This window comes from Hylobates moloch, unplaced genomic scaffold (genome assembly GCF_009828535.3).
Source record: "Hylobates moloch isolate HMO894 unplaced genomic scaffold, HMol_V3 SCAFFOLD_4, whole genome shotgun sequence".
In the NCBI taxonomy this organism is placed as follows: Eukaryota; Metazoa; Chordata; class Mammalia; order Primates; family Hylobatidae; genus Hylobates; species Hylobates moloch.
The window spans coordinates 47,879,470-47,893,481 of record NW_026652279.1 but is presented as its reverse complement, the minus strand read 5'-3'; the positions used below and the strand labels follow the sequence as shown (position 1 = coordinate 47,893,481).

Below are 14,012 nucleotides of genomic sequence, written 5' to 3'. Positions count from 1 at the left end.
CCGGGCGTGGTGGCGGGCACCTGTAGTCCCAGCTACTTGGGAGGCTGAGGCAGGAGAAGAAAGGCATGAACCCGGGAGGCGGAGCTTGCAGTGAGCCGAGATCACGGCACTCCAGCCTGGGCGACAGAGTGAGACTCCGTCTCAAAAAAAAAATTAAAGGCGCAGCGGGCCACTCTCCGCTTCCCCCCTCTTCCCCTCCCCCTCCCTTTTCCCTTCCTCCCTTTTCCCTATCCCCCTCCCCCACAGCCCCCTCCCCTAATTATCCTTCCCCTTCCGTCCTGGTCTCCGAGGACCCCATCCTAGCCCGACGTGTCTCGGCCCGCGAACTCCCCGAAGCCGTCGGTGCCACTCCCAGCCCCTGTGGGCCCCCGCGGGCTGCCCACCCCTGTCCCCCAGCTCCCCGTTCCACTGGGCTTTCCCCTCGCCAGGGGTGGCTTTCTGAGCCGCGCGCTCCGTGCCCCTCTCTGCAGCCTCTCCTGCCACTCGGGGCCCCCGTTCCCCCTCCCGGCGGCGGGGGGCTGCCCCCGGGGGGCTGGCGGAGCTGGACCGCGGAGGCCCCGGGGCCGGTGGTGCTGGGGTCATCGGGATGATGTGGACGCAGTGTCTGCTGGGGCTGCGCACTTTCGTGGCCTTCGCCGCCAAGCTCTGGAGCTTCTTCATTTACCTTTTGCGGAGGCAGATCCGTATGGTAATTCAGTACCAAACTGTTCGATATGATATCCTCCCGTTATCTCCTGTGTCCCGGAATCGGCTAGCCCAGGTGAAGTGGAAGATCCTGGTGCTGGATCTGGATGAAACACTTATTCACTCCCACCATGATGGGGTCCTGAGGCCCACAGTCCGGCCTGGTACGCCTCCTGACTTCATCTTCAAGGTGGTAATGGACAAACATCCTGTCCGGTTTTTTGTACATAAGAGGCCTCGTGTGGATTTCTTCCTGGAAGTGGTGAGCCAGTGGTACGAGCTGGTCGTGTTTACAGCAAGCATGGAGATCTATGGCTCTGCTGTGGCAGGTAAACTGGACAATAGCAGAAGCATTCTTAAGAGGATGCATTACAGACAGCACTGCACTTTGGAGTTGGGCAGCTAAATCAAGGACCTCTCTGTGGTCCACAGTGACCTCTCCAGCATTGTGATCCTGGATAACTCCCCAGGGGCTTACAGGAGCCATCCAGACAATGCCATCCCCATCAAATCCTGGTTCAGTGACCCCAGTGACATAGCCCTTCTCAACCTGCTCCCGATGCTGGATGCCCTCAGGTTCACCGCTGATGTTCGGTCTGTGCTGAGCCGAAACCTTCACCAACATCGGCTCTGGTGACAGCTGCTCCCCCTCCACCTGAGTTGGAGTAGGGGGGACAGGGAGGGCGAGCTCTTGGGATGCCGTCTGATGCACTGACCAATGTGAGGACTACCTGGGCAAGGTCTGCCCCTCCCACCCCTCTCTGCCCTGGGAGCCCTACACTCCACCTGGAGTCTGGATGGACACATAGGCCGGGGGCTCTGAAGCAGCCTCACTCTTAACTTCGTGTTCACACTGCATGGAAACCCCAGATTGGGACACAGGCGGAAGCCCAGGAGAGCCGAATCAGCGTTTGTGAAGAGGCAGGACTGGCCAGAGTGACAGACATACGGTGATCCAGGAGGCTCAAAGAGAAGCCAAGTCAACTTTGTTGTGATTTGATTTTTTTAAAAAACTCTTGTACAAAACTGATCTAATTCTTCACTCCTGCTCCAGGGGCTGGGCTGTGGGTGGATACTGGGATTTTGGGCCACTGGATTTTCCCTAAATTTGTTCCCCCTTTACTCTCCTTCTATTTTTCTCTCCTTAGACTCCCTCAGACCTGTAACCAGCTTTGTGTCCTTTTTCTTTTCCTCTCTTTTAAACCATCCATTATAACTTTGGAAAAAAAAAAAGGAAATTAGAAAAAGGACAGCAAACTAAATGCAAAGCAAGAAGAAGCAAGGAAATAATAAAGATTATAACAGAAATGAATGAAATAAAGAATAGAAAAATAGACAACAGAACCAAAGGTTGTTTCTTTTTTTTTTTTTTTGAGACGGAGTCTCGCTCTGTCACCAGGCTAGAGTGCTGTGGCCCGATCTCGGCTCACTGCAACCTCCAACTCCCTGGTTCAAGGGATTCTCCTGCCTCAGCCTCCCGAGTAGCTGGGATTATAGGCATGCGTCACCACGCCCAGCTAATTTTTGTATTTTTAGTAGAGATGGGGTTTCACCATATTGGCCAGGATGGTCTCGATCTCCTGATCTCGTGATCCGCCTGCCTTGGCCTCCCAAAGTGCTGGGATTACAGGCATGAGCCACCGCTCCCGGCCTTTTTGTTTTTTTTGAGACGGAGTCTCACTCTGTCGCCCAGGCTGGAGTGCAGTGGTGGCGCGATCTCAGCTCACCACAACCTCTCTCTCACAGGTGCAAGCGATTCTCCTGCCTCAGCCTCCCAAGTAGCTGGGACTACAGGCACCCGCCACCACGCCCAGCTAATTTTTGGTATTTTTAGTAGAGGTGGGGTTTCACCATATTGGTCAGGCTGGCCGCTAACTCCTGACCTCAGGTGTTTCACCCACCTTGGCCTCCCAAAGTGCTGGGATTACAGGTGTGAACCACCGCACCCAGCCCAAAAGTTGCTTCTTTATAAAAAATGAGGCTGGGCGCCATGGCTCACGCCTGTAATCCTAGCACTTTGGGAGGCCGAGGTGGGTGGGTCGTGAGGTCAGGAGATCAAGACCATCCTGGCTAACATGGTGAAACCCTGTCTCTACTAAAAATACAAAAAATTAGCTGGGCATGGTGGCGGGCGCCTGTAGTCCCAGCTACTAGGGAGGCTGAGGCAGGAGAATGGCATGAACCTGGGAGGTGGAGCTTGCAGTGAGCCAAGATCACACCACTGCACTCCAGCCTAGATGAAAGTGCGAGATTCCGTCTCCAAAAAATAAAAAAAATAAAAAAGAAAATTGACAAACCTTTAGCTAGATCAACCAAGAAAAAAAAGAAGATTAAAACTGTAAAATTCAGGACTGAAAGTGGTGACGATACTACTAACATTATAAAAATAAGAAAATTATAAGGAAATATTATGAATAATTGTATGCCAACAAATTATTTACCCTAAATGAAATGGATAAGTACTTAGAAAGTCACAAACTACAAAAACTGACTCAAGTAGAAATAGAGAATTTGAATAGACCTATAACAAGAAAAGAGATTGAATTAATGATAAAGAACCTACCACAAAGAAAAGCCCAGGCCCAGGTGGCGTCATTGGTGAACGAACTGTTTACAGTAGAATTAACACCAGTCCTTCACCCAGTATTCTAAAAATAGAGGGAACACTTCACAACTTGATCTATGAGTACAGTATTACCTTGATACCAAAACCAGACATCACCACAAGAAAACTCTGGACCAGTATCCCTTATGAACAATGACACAAAAATCCTCAACAAAATATTAGCAAACCAAATCCAGCAACATATAAAAAGGTTATATACCATTATCAAGTAGAATTTATACAAGTTGAACTCAAAGAGAGTAAAGTGGTAGTTGGCAGGAGTAGGAAGAAATGGGGAGATGTTGGTTAAAGGATACAAAGTTTCATTTATGCAAGATGAATGAGTACTGGAGATCAAATGTGCACCATGCTGACTACAGTTAACAATACTGTGTTGTATACTTGAAATTTGCTAGGAGAGTAGATCTTAAGTTTTTTCACCAGTACAAAAAAAGAAAGAAGGCAAGCAAATGATAACTATATGAGGTAATGGATGTGTTAATTAACCTGATTGTGGCGACCACAATGTATATGCATATCAAAACATCAAGTTGTATACCTTAAATATGTACCATTCCTATTTGTTAATTATACTTCAGTAAAGCTGAAAAAAAATTTTTTTTAAATGCAAATGCTGTTGAGGATGTGGAGAAAGTGGATCCCTCAAGTACATTGTTGGAAAGATTGTAAAATGATGCAGCCGCTTTGAAAAACAGTTTGGCAGCTCCTCAAAATGTTTACCATAGATCTGTTCTTACAAAAACTTGTACCCCAACGTTCATAGCAGCATTTATTATTCATAATAGCCAAAAAGTAGAAACAATCCAAATGTCCATCAAGTGATTAATATATAAATAAAATGTATGGCCTGGTGTGGTGGCTCATGCCTGTCATCCCAGACTTTGGGAGGCTGAGGTGGACAGGTCACCTGAGGTTGGGAGTTCGAGACCAGCCTGACCAATATGGAGGAAACCCCATCTATACTAAAAATACAAATTAGCCGGGCACGGTGGCACATGCCTGTAATCCCAGCTACTCAGGAGGCTGAAGCAGGAGAATCACTTGAACCCGGGAGGCAGAGGTTGCAGTGAGCCGAAATCGTGCCATTGCACTCCAGCCTGGGCAGTAAGAGCAAAACTCCATCTAAAAAAAAGTATATCCACACAATAGAATATCATTCAGTAATAAAATGTAGTGAAGTACTGATACATGCTACAACGTGGATGAGCCTTGAAAACATAATGCTAAGTGAAAGATGCCAGTCACAAAAGAACACATGCTGTAGGATTCTGTTCTTATGAAATGTTTAGAATAGGCAAGTTCATAGAAATAGAAATAGTAAAGTTATTGCTAGGAGGAGGGAGTAATGAGAAGTGACAGCTGATGGAGTCAGGTATCTTTCTGGGTTGACAACATGTACTGAAATTAGCAGTGATGGTTGTTTAACTTTGGATATGTGAAAACCGCCTGAATTGTACACTTAGAGGGATGAATTTTCTGGTATGTGAATTATAGCACATTAAAGCTGCTATTAAAAGAAATGGTTTAAGGGGAACAGTAGAGATTTCCCGTGGATAAGAAAGCCTCTTTTTTTTTTTTTTCGAGATGGAGTTTTGCTCTTATTGCCCAGGCTAGAGTGCAATGGCGATCTTGGCTCACTGCAACCTCTGTCTCCTAGGTTCAAGTGATTCTCCTGCCTCAGCCTCCCAAGTAGCTGGGATTACAGGCATGCGCCACCATGCTCGGCTAATTTTGTATTTTTAGTAGAGACAGGGTTTCTCCATGTTGGTCAGGCTGGTCTTGAACTCCCGACTTCAGGTGATCTGCCTGCCTCGGCCTCCCAAAGTACTGGGATTACTGGTGTGAGTCTCTGCCCAGCCAAGAAAGGTTCTTTCTTTGAAGCTGGCAAGTGGGAACTTAGCCTCCTCTCCTCCCTACTCCCCAGCTAAGCACCTCCCTGAAGTGGACACATTTTGGCCTCCAGAGCTCTTTATGTTGAATGGCCTTTTGAACTCAATGGCTGAGGACAGGCTCTCCTAAGCAGTGCCCAACTCAAATGCTTTCACTTTGCTGGAGTGGGGACCCTTGGAGAAGTAGCCTACAAGTCTGAGATGGGGAGGGGGCAGAGGAGAAAAGCAGGTGTGGGTGAGGGGGCTTGCCAAGCCCAGTCTCTCTGACCCATGGTAAGGGAATAGAAGTGACTAGCTTGGAAGCCCCAAGTCCAAGCCCCTGCTGAATGTCTCTGGGTGTTCGGGTGTCCTGCTTCACCAGAGCCACATGCCCTTGCTCCTGTCCTGGGTGATGCTCACAGGACAGGTCCACGGGCAGCAGGTCCTACAGCACACGGCATCTACTACAAGAGCGTGGGGCAATGCATAGCTGCGTGCTGCTCTCAACTCAGCTCTACACTGCCCTTCCAGGTTGCACTTTGGCAAGGAAGCCTCCTTCACCCACTGCAGGCCGGTCACTTTCAGATTCATTGTCATTACCGTGGGGTGCTCTATTCTAGCACTGGCTGAAAACTCCAGTGTTGCCATAGGGACCTGGCTATCCCACCCCTACATACCAACTTGTTGAGTGCTCAGAATCCATGAGGTGCATTCTCATTCTAGCAAGGCACCAGCGACTTATCACAGCCTATGCTTGGTTATATACTGTATCGAATGTCCTTTCAAAATCACATTCGTGCTTTTCACACACATATCAGTTGGGATATGTCCTTATAAAAACAAATATCTCCAGGGAAGTGATAAAGTTCAGGTTTACAGATGAGCCAAGGGAGAAACTGAGTTCTTCACTTTAATGAAGAAGAAAGCTCTCTGAAGTGAGAAGAAGAAAAGGAATTCCAGGATACTGGAGGCCACCCACCATAGCCAAGAAACACTGCATTTACTGGCTGGAAGTAAAATTTACCCACTTTGAAAAGATCCTGATATTATCTGTGTTTCTAATGTATACACACGGAGGTATCACTATCTTCACAGTAGTTATACCTTTTAAGTATTTGGATCATTTGGTTATCTTTAATGTTGAATATGCAACTCTATTTCAAGTGGACACTGTATTCTCATTTTAATAAACAGAATGGTGTCCGTTTCTGCTCTACAAGAAGACAAAAATGTTTAAGCATATATTATGTATTAACCATTACACAGAACTTGAAGGTGAGATCTCAGTGTCAAAACTATCCTAAATGGAATTTTAAGCACTGTAGAATTCAACCAAAACAACTTTTACCATGTTAATATCTATAATAACAATAACAGCAGCTCCCATTTATGCAGTATTAGGTGCCAGGCACAGTGCTAGGTATAGTCTTGGTGTTATCTGTAATTTTGTAAGCCTCAGTTCCCTTTTAGTTTTTTAAAGTCATAAAGCCACATTGGTTAGATTTCTTGATCTTGTGTAATACTCTTAAAAAAAGATAAAAAACCCTCATAAAATTTATAGCATAACTACAAAATTCTATTAAAAAACTTTATAAGTAATTTGAATAATACATTTGATATATATTAAAAATATTTTTGGCCAAGCATGGTGACTCATGCTTGTAATCCCAGCACTTCGGGAGGCTGAGGTGGGAGGATTGCTTGAGGCCACTTCAAGACCAGCCTGGGCAACATAGAGAGACCCCATTTCTAAAAAAAAAAAAAAGTTAAAAAAAATGAGCTAGGTGTGGTGGTGCATGCCTATAGTCCCAGCTACACAGAAGGCTGAGGTAGTAGGATCACTTGAGCCCAGGAGGTTGAGGCTGCAGTGAGCTGTGACCGTGACACTGCACTCCAGCCTGGTTGATAGAGTGAGACACTGTCTCAAAAAAAAAAAAAATTAAGTTCAGAATATTATATTTGTGTTGCATGTAATTGTGGAATCTAAGTAAAAGTAATTATGTGTTTCTTCTGCTTACTTCTTGCATGAGAAGGCCTTTAAAAAAGCAAATTAATCTAGAAAGTAGATTTTTTATTAAAGTACTATAAAATGATAGTAAAATTATGTTTGTGTGCATTTGTTTTATTTATTTTTCCAGTAAAATAAATCCACAAGACTGAAAGACTTGGAGCCAAATATGTTGTCTTTGAAAAAGAATGTTTTTAAAAGAACCATCTTTTTCTCTTCATAAGACTACTTTGGGCCAGGCGCAGTGCTCACGCCTGTAATCCTAGCACTTTGGGAGGCTGAGGTGGGCTGATCACTTGAGGTTAGGAGTTTGAGACCAGCCTGGCCAACGTGGTGAAACCCTGTCTCTACTAAAAATACAAAAATCAGCTGCGCGTGGTGGCAGCACTTGTAGTCCCAGCTACTCAGGAGGCTGAGGCAGGAGAATCGCTTGAACCTGGGAGGTGGAGGTTGCAGTGAGCTGAGATGGTGCCACTGCACTCCAGCCTGGGCAACAGAGCAAGACTCCATCTCAAAACAAAACAAAATAAAAATAAAAAACTACTTTGATACATTGCTCCAGAAAGGACGGTTTATTTCTAATATTTGACCTGGCGAAACTTAAGTCATCCATGTTTAGACATGAGTTTAAACTGTCACTACAATCATTCGTGACATAATTTATAGCACTTCAGCTTAGTTTGCAGTCTGTGAGTTTAGCTCCCATTCTCTATACAGAACATTGAATATCTGGGGATTTGTGGGGCCAGAGGACAATGGAAGCACCATTCTTTAATACAAACAATTGATGTTTTCTTGGTCCTTGTAAAGAACTGTGCAGTCATAGTTCAAGATAAGTTTTAGGCCCTTCCCACTCCACTCCTCAGCTCTTTTTCTTCATTTGTGCCAGCCCCCATCCGTGTTCTGTACCAGAGCCAAGCACAGTCCTGTTTTGTTTTTGTATGGTCTGCACACAATGACTAGTTTTGCATTTTTAAATGGCTGAAAAAAATCAAAAGAATAATATTTCATGACATGTGGCAATTATATGAAATTCAAATTTCAGTGTCCATAAATAAAGTTTTATTGGAACACAGCCATGCTCATTTGTTTATGTATTTCTATGGCTGCCTTTCACACTACAACAGCAGAGTTGAGTAGTTGTGACAGAGACCATATGGCCCAAAAAGCCTAAAATATTTACTATATGGCCCTTTACAGAAACAGTTTGTCGAACCCTGAACAGTACTACAGCCAAAGTTATCTTTTTTAAAAAAAAAAAAAAGCTTGCTTATTTTTGCTTCCTGCTTAATACCCATTGCCCTTGGAATAAAAATCTAAAAATCTCTATAGGGACCACATAATCAAGACCCTTCCCACCTCTCCACCCACATCTTAGTATACCCTCTCATTCTTGTCATCTTAAATGTTCTGCTGTTTTTTTTTTTTTTTTTTTTTTAGTAGGTCTTCAAATGTTCTTTCTGCCAGGAAGTTGTGACCCTCTTATTCCCCACTCTAGTTCTCATTAATAAACCTGAAGTCAGGTTCATTCTTTTCGTTTCCTATAACATTTTGTATTTCTGTAATATGCATTACAGTTACAATTCTTTGTTCTATTTCTGTTCTCCTTGCTTAACTATAAATCTCTTGAAGACAAGGACCATGTCTGTCTTGTTCACTGTTGTATGTCCACTGACAAGTTCAGTCTTTACCACATAGCTGGTTTGGTATACAGTTTGGTTTACCAAGTACAGTCTGAAACTGTCTGGGTTTAGGCCTTTGTCAAAGTAAATATTGCACTTCCCTTACTCTCAAAAGTGTGCCAGTTTGGACAATAAATTATACATTACGTGTAACAGATGCTCAATAAATACTTTTTGAATGACTCAATTTGGTAGAACTTCAATGATTTGGAGTCCAAATAATTACTACTGTTAACAAGATATTATAAATTCTCTTAGTTCAAGGAAAAGGCAAAGGATAGGGGGAAAACACAGACATTTCTGAAATATTTCAGAAACAGCATTCAGGGCACACCCTAAATTCAATGTATATTTAATTCAGTTTCTTTAACCTTCAATATGTACAGTGAGAACAAATGATTATCTTGAAACACTAAAGCACCCTCAGTTGCCAAAAGAAATGTTATTTTCTATATACTTGAATTACTAAGAAAATAGGGTTCATATGTAAGGTTATCAGTAGTAACAAGGGTTAAAATTTAAAAGATTTTTTAAATTAAGGCTCAATTATTTCATATTCCTATTGATATTCTTGTATTTATTGCATTTAGGATTACAGATATTAGTAATATAGGCAGGATGTATGCAGAAAATTTACTTTTGTACTGTTTTTTTTTTTGAAACAGAGTCTTGCTCTGTCGCCCAGGCTGGAGTGGAATGGCATGATCTCGGCTCACTGCAACCTCCGCCTCCTAGGTTCAAGCGATTCTCCTGCCTCAGCCTCCTGAGTAGCTGGGATTACAGGTGCTTGCCACCACACCCAGCGAATTTTTGTATTTTTCATAGAGGCGGGGTTTCACCATGTTGGCCAGGCTGGTCTCGAACGCCTGACTTCAGGTGATCTGCCTGCCTTGGCCCCCCAAAGTGCTGGGATTACAGACGTGAGCCACCACGCCTGGCCTGTACTGTTTTTATCTTAGCAAGGTAATAGTGGTCTCTCTTGCCAGCACATGGGGGCTATGGGGAAGCTAGCTCTCCTTGGAAATTTAAGAGTATATTCTGAAAGTGAATATTTCAATCCAGAGTCTAATAGAGCTGTACTTATTTTGAATTTTAAGGCTTAAAGAGACAGAATGGCTTTTCCTCTTACTCCCAAATAGCAGAAGAAGATAGCATATGTTAGATTCAGGGGTAAAGTAATGAGGGGAGCTTTTTAAATGTATACAGATGTATGCTGTCTAAATTCTGATACATGTCACTCTAGCTTCTATTCTGGGAATCACTGACTAGAAGGTTGACACAGAAGGGTGTGCTATTGTGCTGGGGAAAAAGGATTTAAAACAGTTGATTGAAAGTATCAGTGTATAAAAAGAAAGAATATATCAGTCTGAAGAGGACTTGATCAGACTTAGGCCAAGAACTTAGGACAGAAAAGTGGAGTTGCAGAGGCAGACTTTCATCAGTAGAGAACCGTATGGAGATGGGACAGAGATGAATCATCATGCCCCACCAAGGTCACAGTAAATTGTCCCTTAAAGCTGTCTACTTTTGCTCTGATTCCATGCTTGTTGTGCCACGTTCTGATTTCTAATCTGACTTCCAAGGTATTCAGGTGTTCTGGGCGATAGAAGAATAGATTTCTGATGACCAGAAAGGAATCTTCCCCACTGTGCATTAGTGTATTTCCAACTGAGCTAGTATCAGGTTGTGAGTGTGGCTTATTTAAGTTGGCCTCCCTGAGCCAACTCTAGAATAGTGACAGCTCTGAGGCTTTTCTCTAAATAGTGGTCAGTTTACAAAGCTGATGTCAGCCACTGAGACCTTTTGGAGGAGTGTCATCCAGCTTTCTCCTTTAGCCTGCACAACATTATCAAATCCCCTTGTTCTTCCTTATGTCACTCTCTGAAGATCATTCCTTTTGGAGTTACTGGAATTCCAAAAGTTTTCCGGTAGTGCTATCAATCTAATAAATGCAACATTCAGACCTACCTGGAAAAAAAATGAATGTGAAATTGGTAACTATTTGTCACGTTTGCTATGTAATAGCATGGCAGTATAGAAGTGTTTGTATTATATCATTCCCTCTTTTTTACCTTCTTGGTTGTCGGAACTCCTCTACCTATTTTCCCTTGGTCAGTGAGCCACACCGCCTTCTACCCAGTCACCCAAGCCAGAAACCTGGATGTATCCTGTTTCTTGCCTCTTTGCCAGCCAGCCATGTCTAGTTGGTCACCGAGGTCATCATCATTTCTAGCTTGAACCATTACCAATGTCTTCTAATCTCTTTTTAACACCTGATCTGTCTTTGAGGTTGATGTCAAATAGTAGTGTTTTAAAATCATGTCTTTTAAAATCATAATTCTGAACTCGTTACTTTTCTATATGAAACAACTGGGTGGCTTTTGATATTTTGACAATGTAAAATCCATATTCTTTGGCATGGCGTACAAGGCTCTTCTTGACCTGGCTGCTTCCTCTTTCCCCACTGTATCTCCTCTCCCTGCCTCAGTCTCATGATACACACATGCTCAAGTGATGGGGAACTGGTTTGGTAAGCTGCATCATTCCTCTGGATGCTTGCATTTGACATACATGTGTTCATCCTGTGCTCATCTTACTTGACCTTTCGGCAGCGTTCGATACCACTGTATACTCCTTCCATTTTGAAATACTTTCTTCCCTTGCCTTTCATGACATTCTTTCTGGAATCTTCTCTTACCTTTCTGGTGTTTCCCTGAATCTTTTTTTGCTGGCCACTCCTCTATTTTCTCTTTGTGTGTTGGGCTTTCCTGAGGCTCAGTTCTAGGTTCTGTTTTTCCCTCTGAAGCCTACTAAATTTAGCTCTGCCCTACATAGCAGTGGTTTGGTATAAGGATTTTTATATTTAGCAAAAATGTGTATAAATATCAAATTGTGGTACAGTTAATGTATATTTTTCTCATAGCTATTTGTTCACCATCGTAAATATATTTGGCTACAATTTTAGTCAATGAGAACTACTATAATAGGCTAAAAGCACTGCCTTATAGACAGTGGAAGCTGCCCCCATAGTGGGCTTTCTTCATTTGAATGAGTAGTATTTTCAGCATCACTCTACTCTGCCTCATTCTGCCATTGTATAAAATGATGAGATTTTAGCATCCCTCAAAAGGTTGATCCTTGGAGTTCATCAAGTAGCCTTCGATCTGTTTACACGCATCACTAAATTAAATGGAATGACTAGGTAGAAATTAGGGCAAATTTTGATTATTTAGAAGAAAAATTTTCTTCTGAGAAATAAATAGGAATTAGTAGATGAAACTGTACTGTTTATTATAGTCCAGATCACTGCCAGGGAATTATTCTAAATACACCAAAGTCAGAAATATTTTCAAAGAAAAGAATTACTGAGTAATCAAAATGTTGCCTTAAACCTTTCAGTGATGAGAGATGTGCTGGGTGCTTAGCAGAATTGTTCCACCTGAACAGCTGGCTCTTCCTGCTATTTCCTTACGTTACATTTACAGCACTCAGAAATAGAATCTTTGGTTGTCGTAGAGGATTAATGCAAGAGTCTGACAGGACTACTACATCAGTACTGGAGAAGTGGTATATGAAGAAGTAATCATGACATTCCCAGAATTGCCTAGAAATTACTAGCATGGAGAAGAAAAGTTAACCTGTAATATAGTTAATTTTAAAGATGAGATTAAAATAATATTGCAGTAGCTGTTTTACATCAATTTAGCATAAGCAAGGTATTTTTACTTTAATTTTGTTTTTTCTAATCTGTGCGTAGAACAGAGAAAATTAGGAACTGTCCCTTTAATAAAACCCTGTTTACCTATCTTCTTCTTGTAGGAGTGGCTTAGGAACCTGTAGAGTGAGGTATAACTTCCAATTCTGCATTCTGACCTGCAACCTTGGAAAGAGTGCTGGTACTACAACCAGGAAGTGGCAGATAATGTGCTTTAAACTACATTAGAAAAGCTTCTCATAGCAAAATTGAGAGATTGAAGCAGTGATTATTTTTACATAGTTGTCATTAAATATTTGGAGCTCTGCTGTGCATAGAGACGGCAACATACTTAGAATACACAGCTTTCTGGGCCAGAAATTGATCTTCTGACTTTTGAGCCTTATCTGATTGCTGCTTGGTTCATCTTTATTTTGTTAAACTACTCTGTAGGCTGAAAGGGAGAGACTCTCCTTGGTTTGCAGGTGGGTGGTCAGCTTGTGTTTAAAATTTAAGTTGTTTTTGAAGACTGCTAAGGTAGATTGTTTTTGCTGCTGATTATTGAAAGAATTATGAATATCAGGCTGGGCATATGTTTGAATGTTTGAATGTTCAACATGGCTGTAAATAATCGCATTTTTATGAAAACTGGACAACTTTGTAGAAAACGTCATTTTTAACAAATTGGCAAATCTACAAGATGGTGAATTAAATGAGTTCTATTTTGTTTTCCATTAACCTGTTATATATATATATATTAAATTACTAACTTGAAAAGTATATTGCGAATTACCCTGCTATTAACTTCCTGCTAGTATTTAATACAATATTTAAAACATTTATGTAGTCAAATAAAATTACATTTTTGTTGTTATTATTTTACTAATAAGTTTCATTTCTTTTGCTGTTAGGAAGCTGCCTGAGTATTCATCATTGGTTTATCTTTTTGCTTTAGTCTGCCTTTGGAATAGTTTGATATCGATTATTTAAGAAAAGTTTTTGTAAAAGATTAATCTTACACAAGTATATTGAAATATTGCTTGCTTCTTATTATAAAGTTAACCATCCTAGTATAACACTAAAATATTTCAAAGATAATTTCTTTGGAAGAATGAGTTAATTAGTAGTGTGAGTTATTATTGTGAAAAAAAGTTCACAAATGACTCATTTGGAGTGAAAGTCAGAAAATAAATGTGTATGTTCCTTTAATATCAAGGACAGTGGTTTCTTAATTTTCTCTACCACTAATGGTCCTTTTTATGTTTTTTTCTGTGGACACTGTGCTTCCAAGACTTTGTCTACCAAATAAGGGGTATACATTAAATAATAAATATTAAAACATCACTACTTGTTAGAGATATATTATTTCCAGTGATAATTTATCAGCCTGTGTTTTCCATTGTAGGTTAATATAGTTCAGCTCAAAACAGAGGCTTGCCATTTCACTTAA

The 14,012-nt window shown here is 41.7% G+C and overlaps 1 protein-coding gene and 1 pseudogene across 3 annotated transcripts in view; both read left to right on the top strand.

Annotated features, from left to right (window-relative positions):
- The window catches only part of GRAMD1C (GRAM domain containing 1C), a 113,987-nt gene that overhangs the window by 51,344 nt on the left and 48,631 nt on the right, over positions 1 to 14,012 (top strand). The window contains exon 1 of one of the 3 annotated variants that reach the window (XM_058437490.1): positions 6,001 to 6,255. The exons of 1 other annotated variant lie outside the window; for it this stretch is intronic. The gene's annotated coding sequence lies outside the window, so the exon portion shown is untranslated. Of the gene's footprint in view, positions 1 to 6,000; positions 6,256 to 12,911; positions 13,048 to 14,012 lie in introns of those variants that run through there. One more of the 3 variants, XM_058437491.1, reaches the window with a different exon arrangement.
- Positions 587 to 1,849, top strand: LOC116466936 (CTD nuclear envelope phosphatase 1-like; annotated as a pseudogene).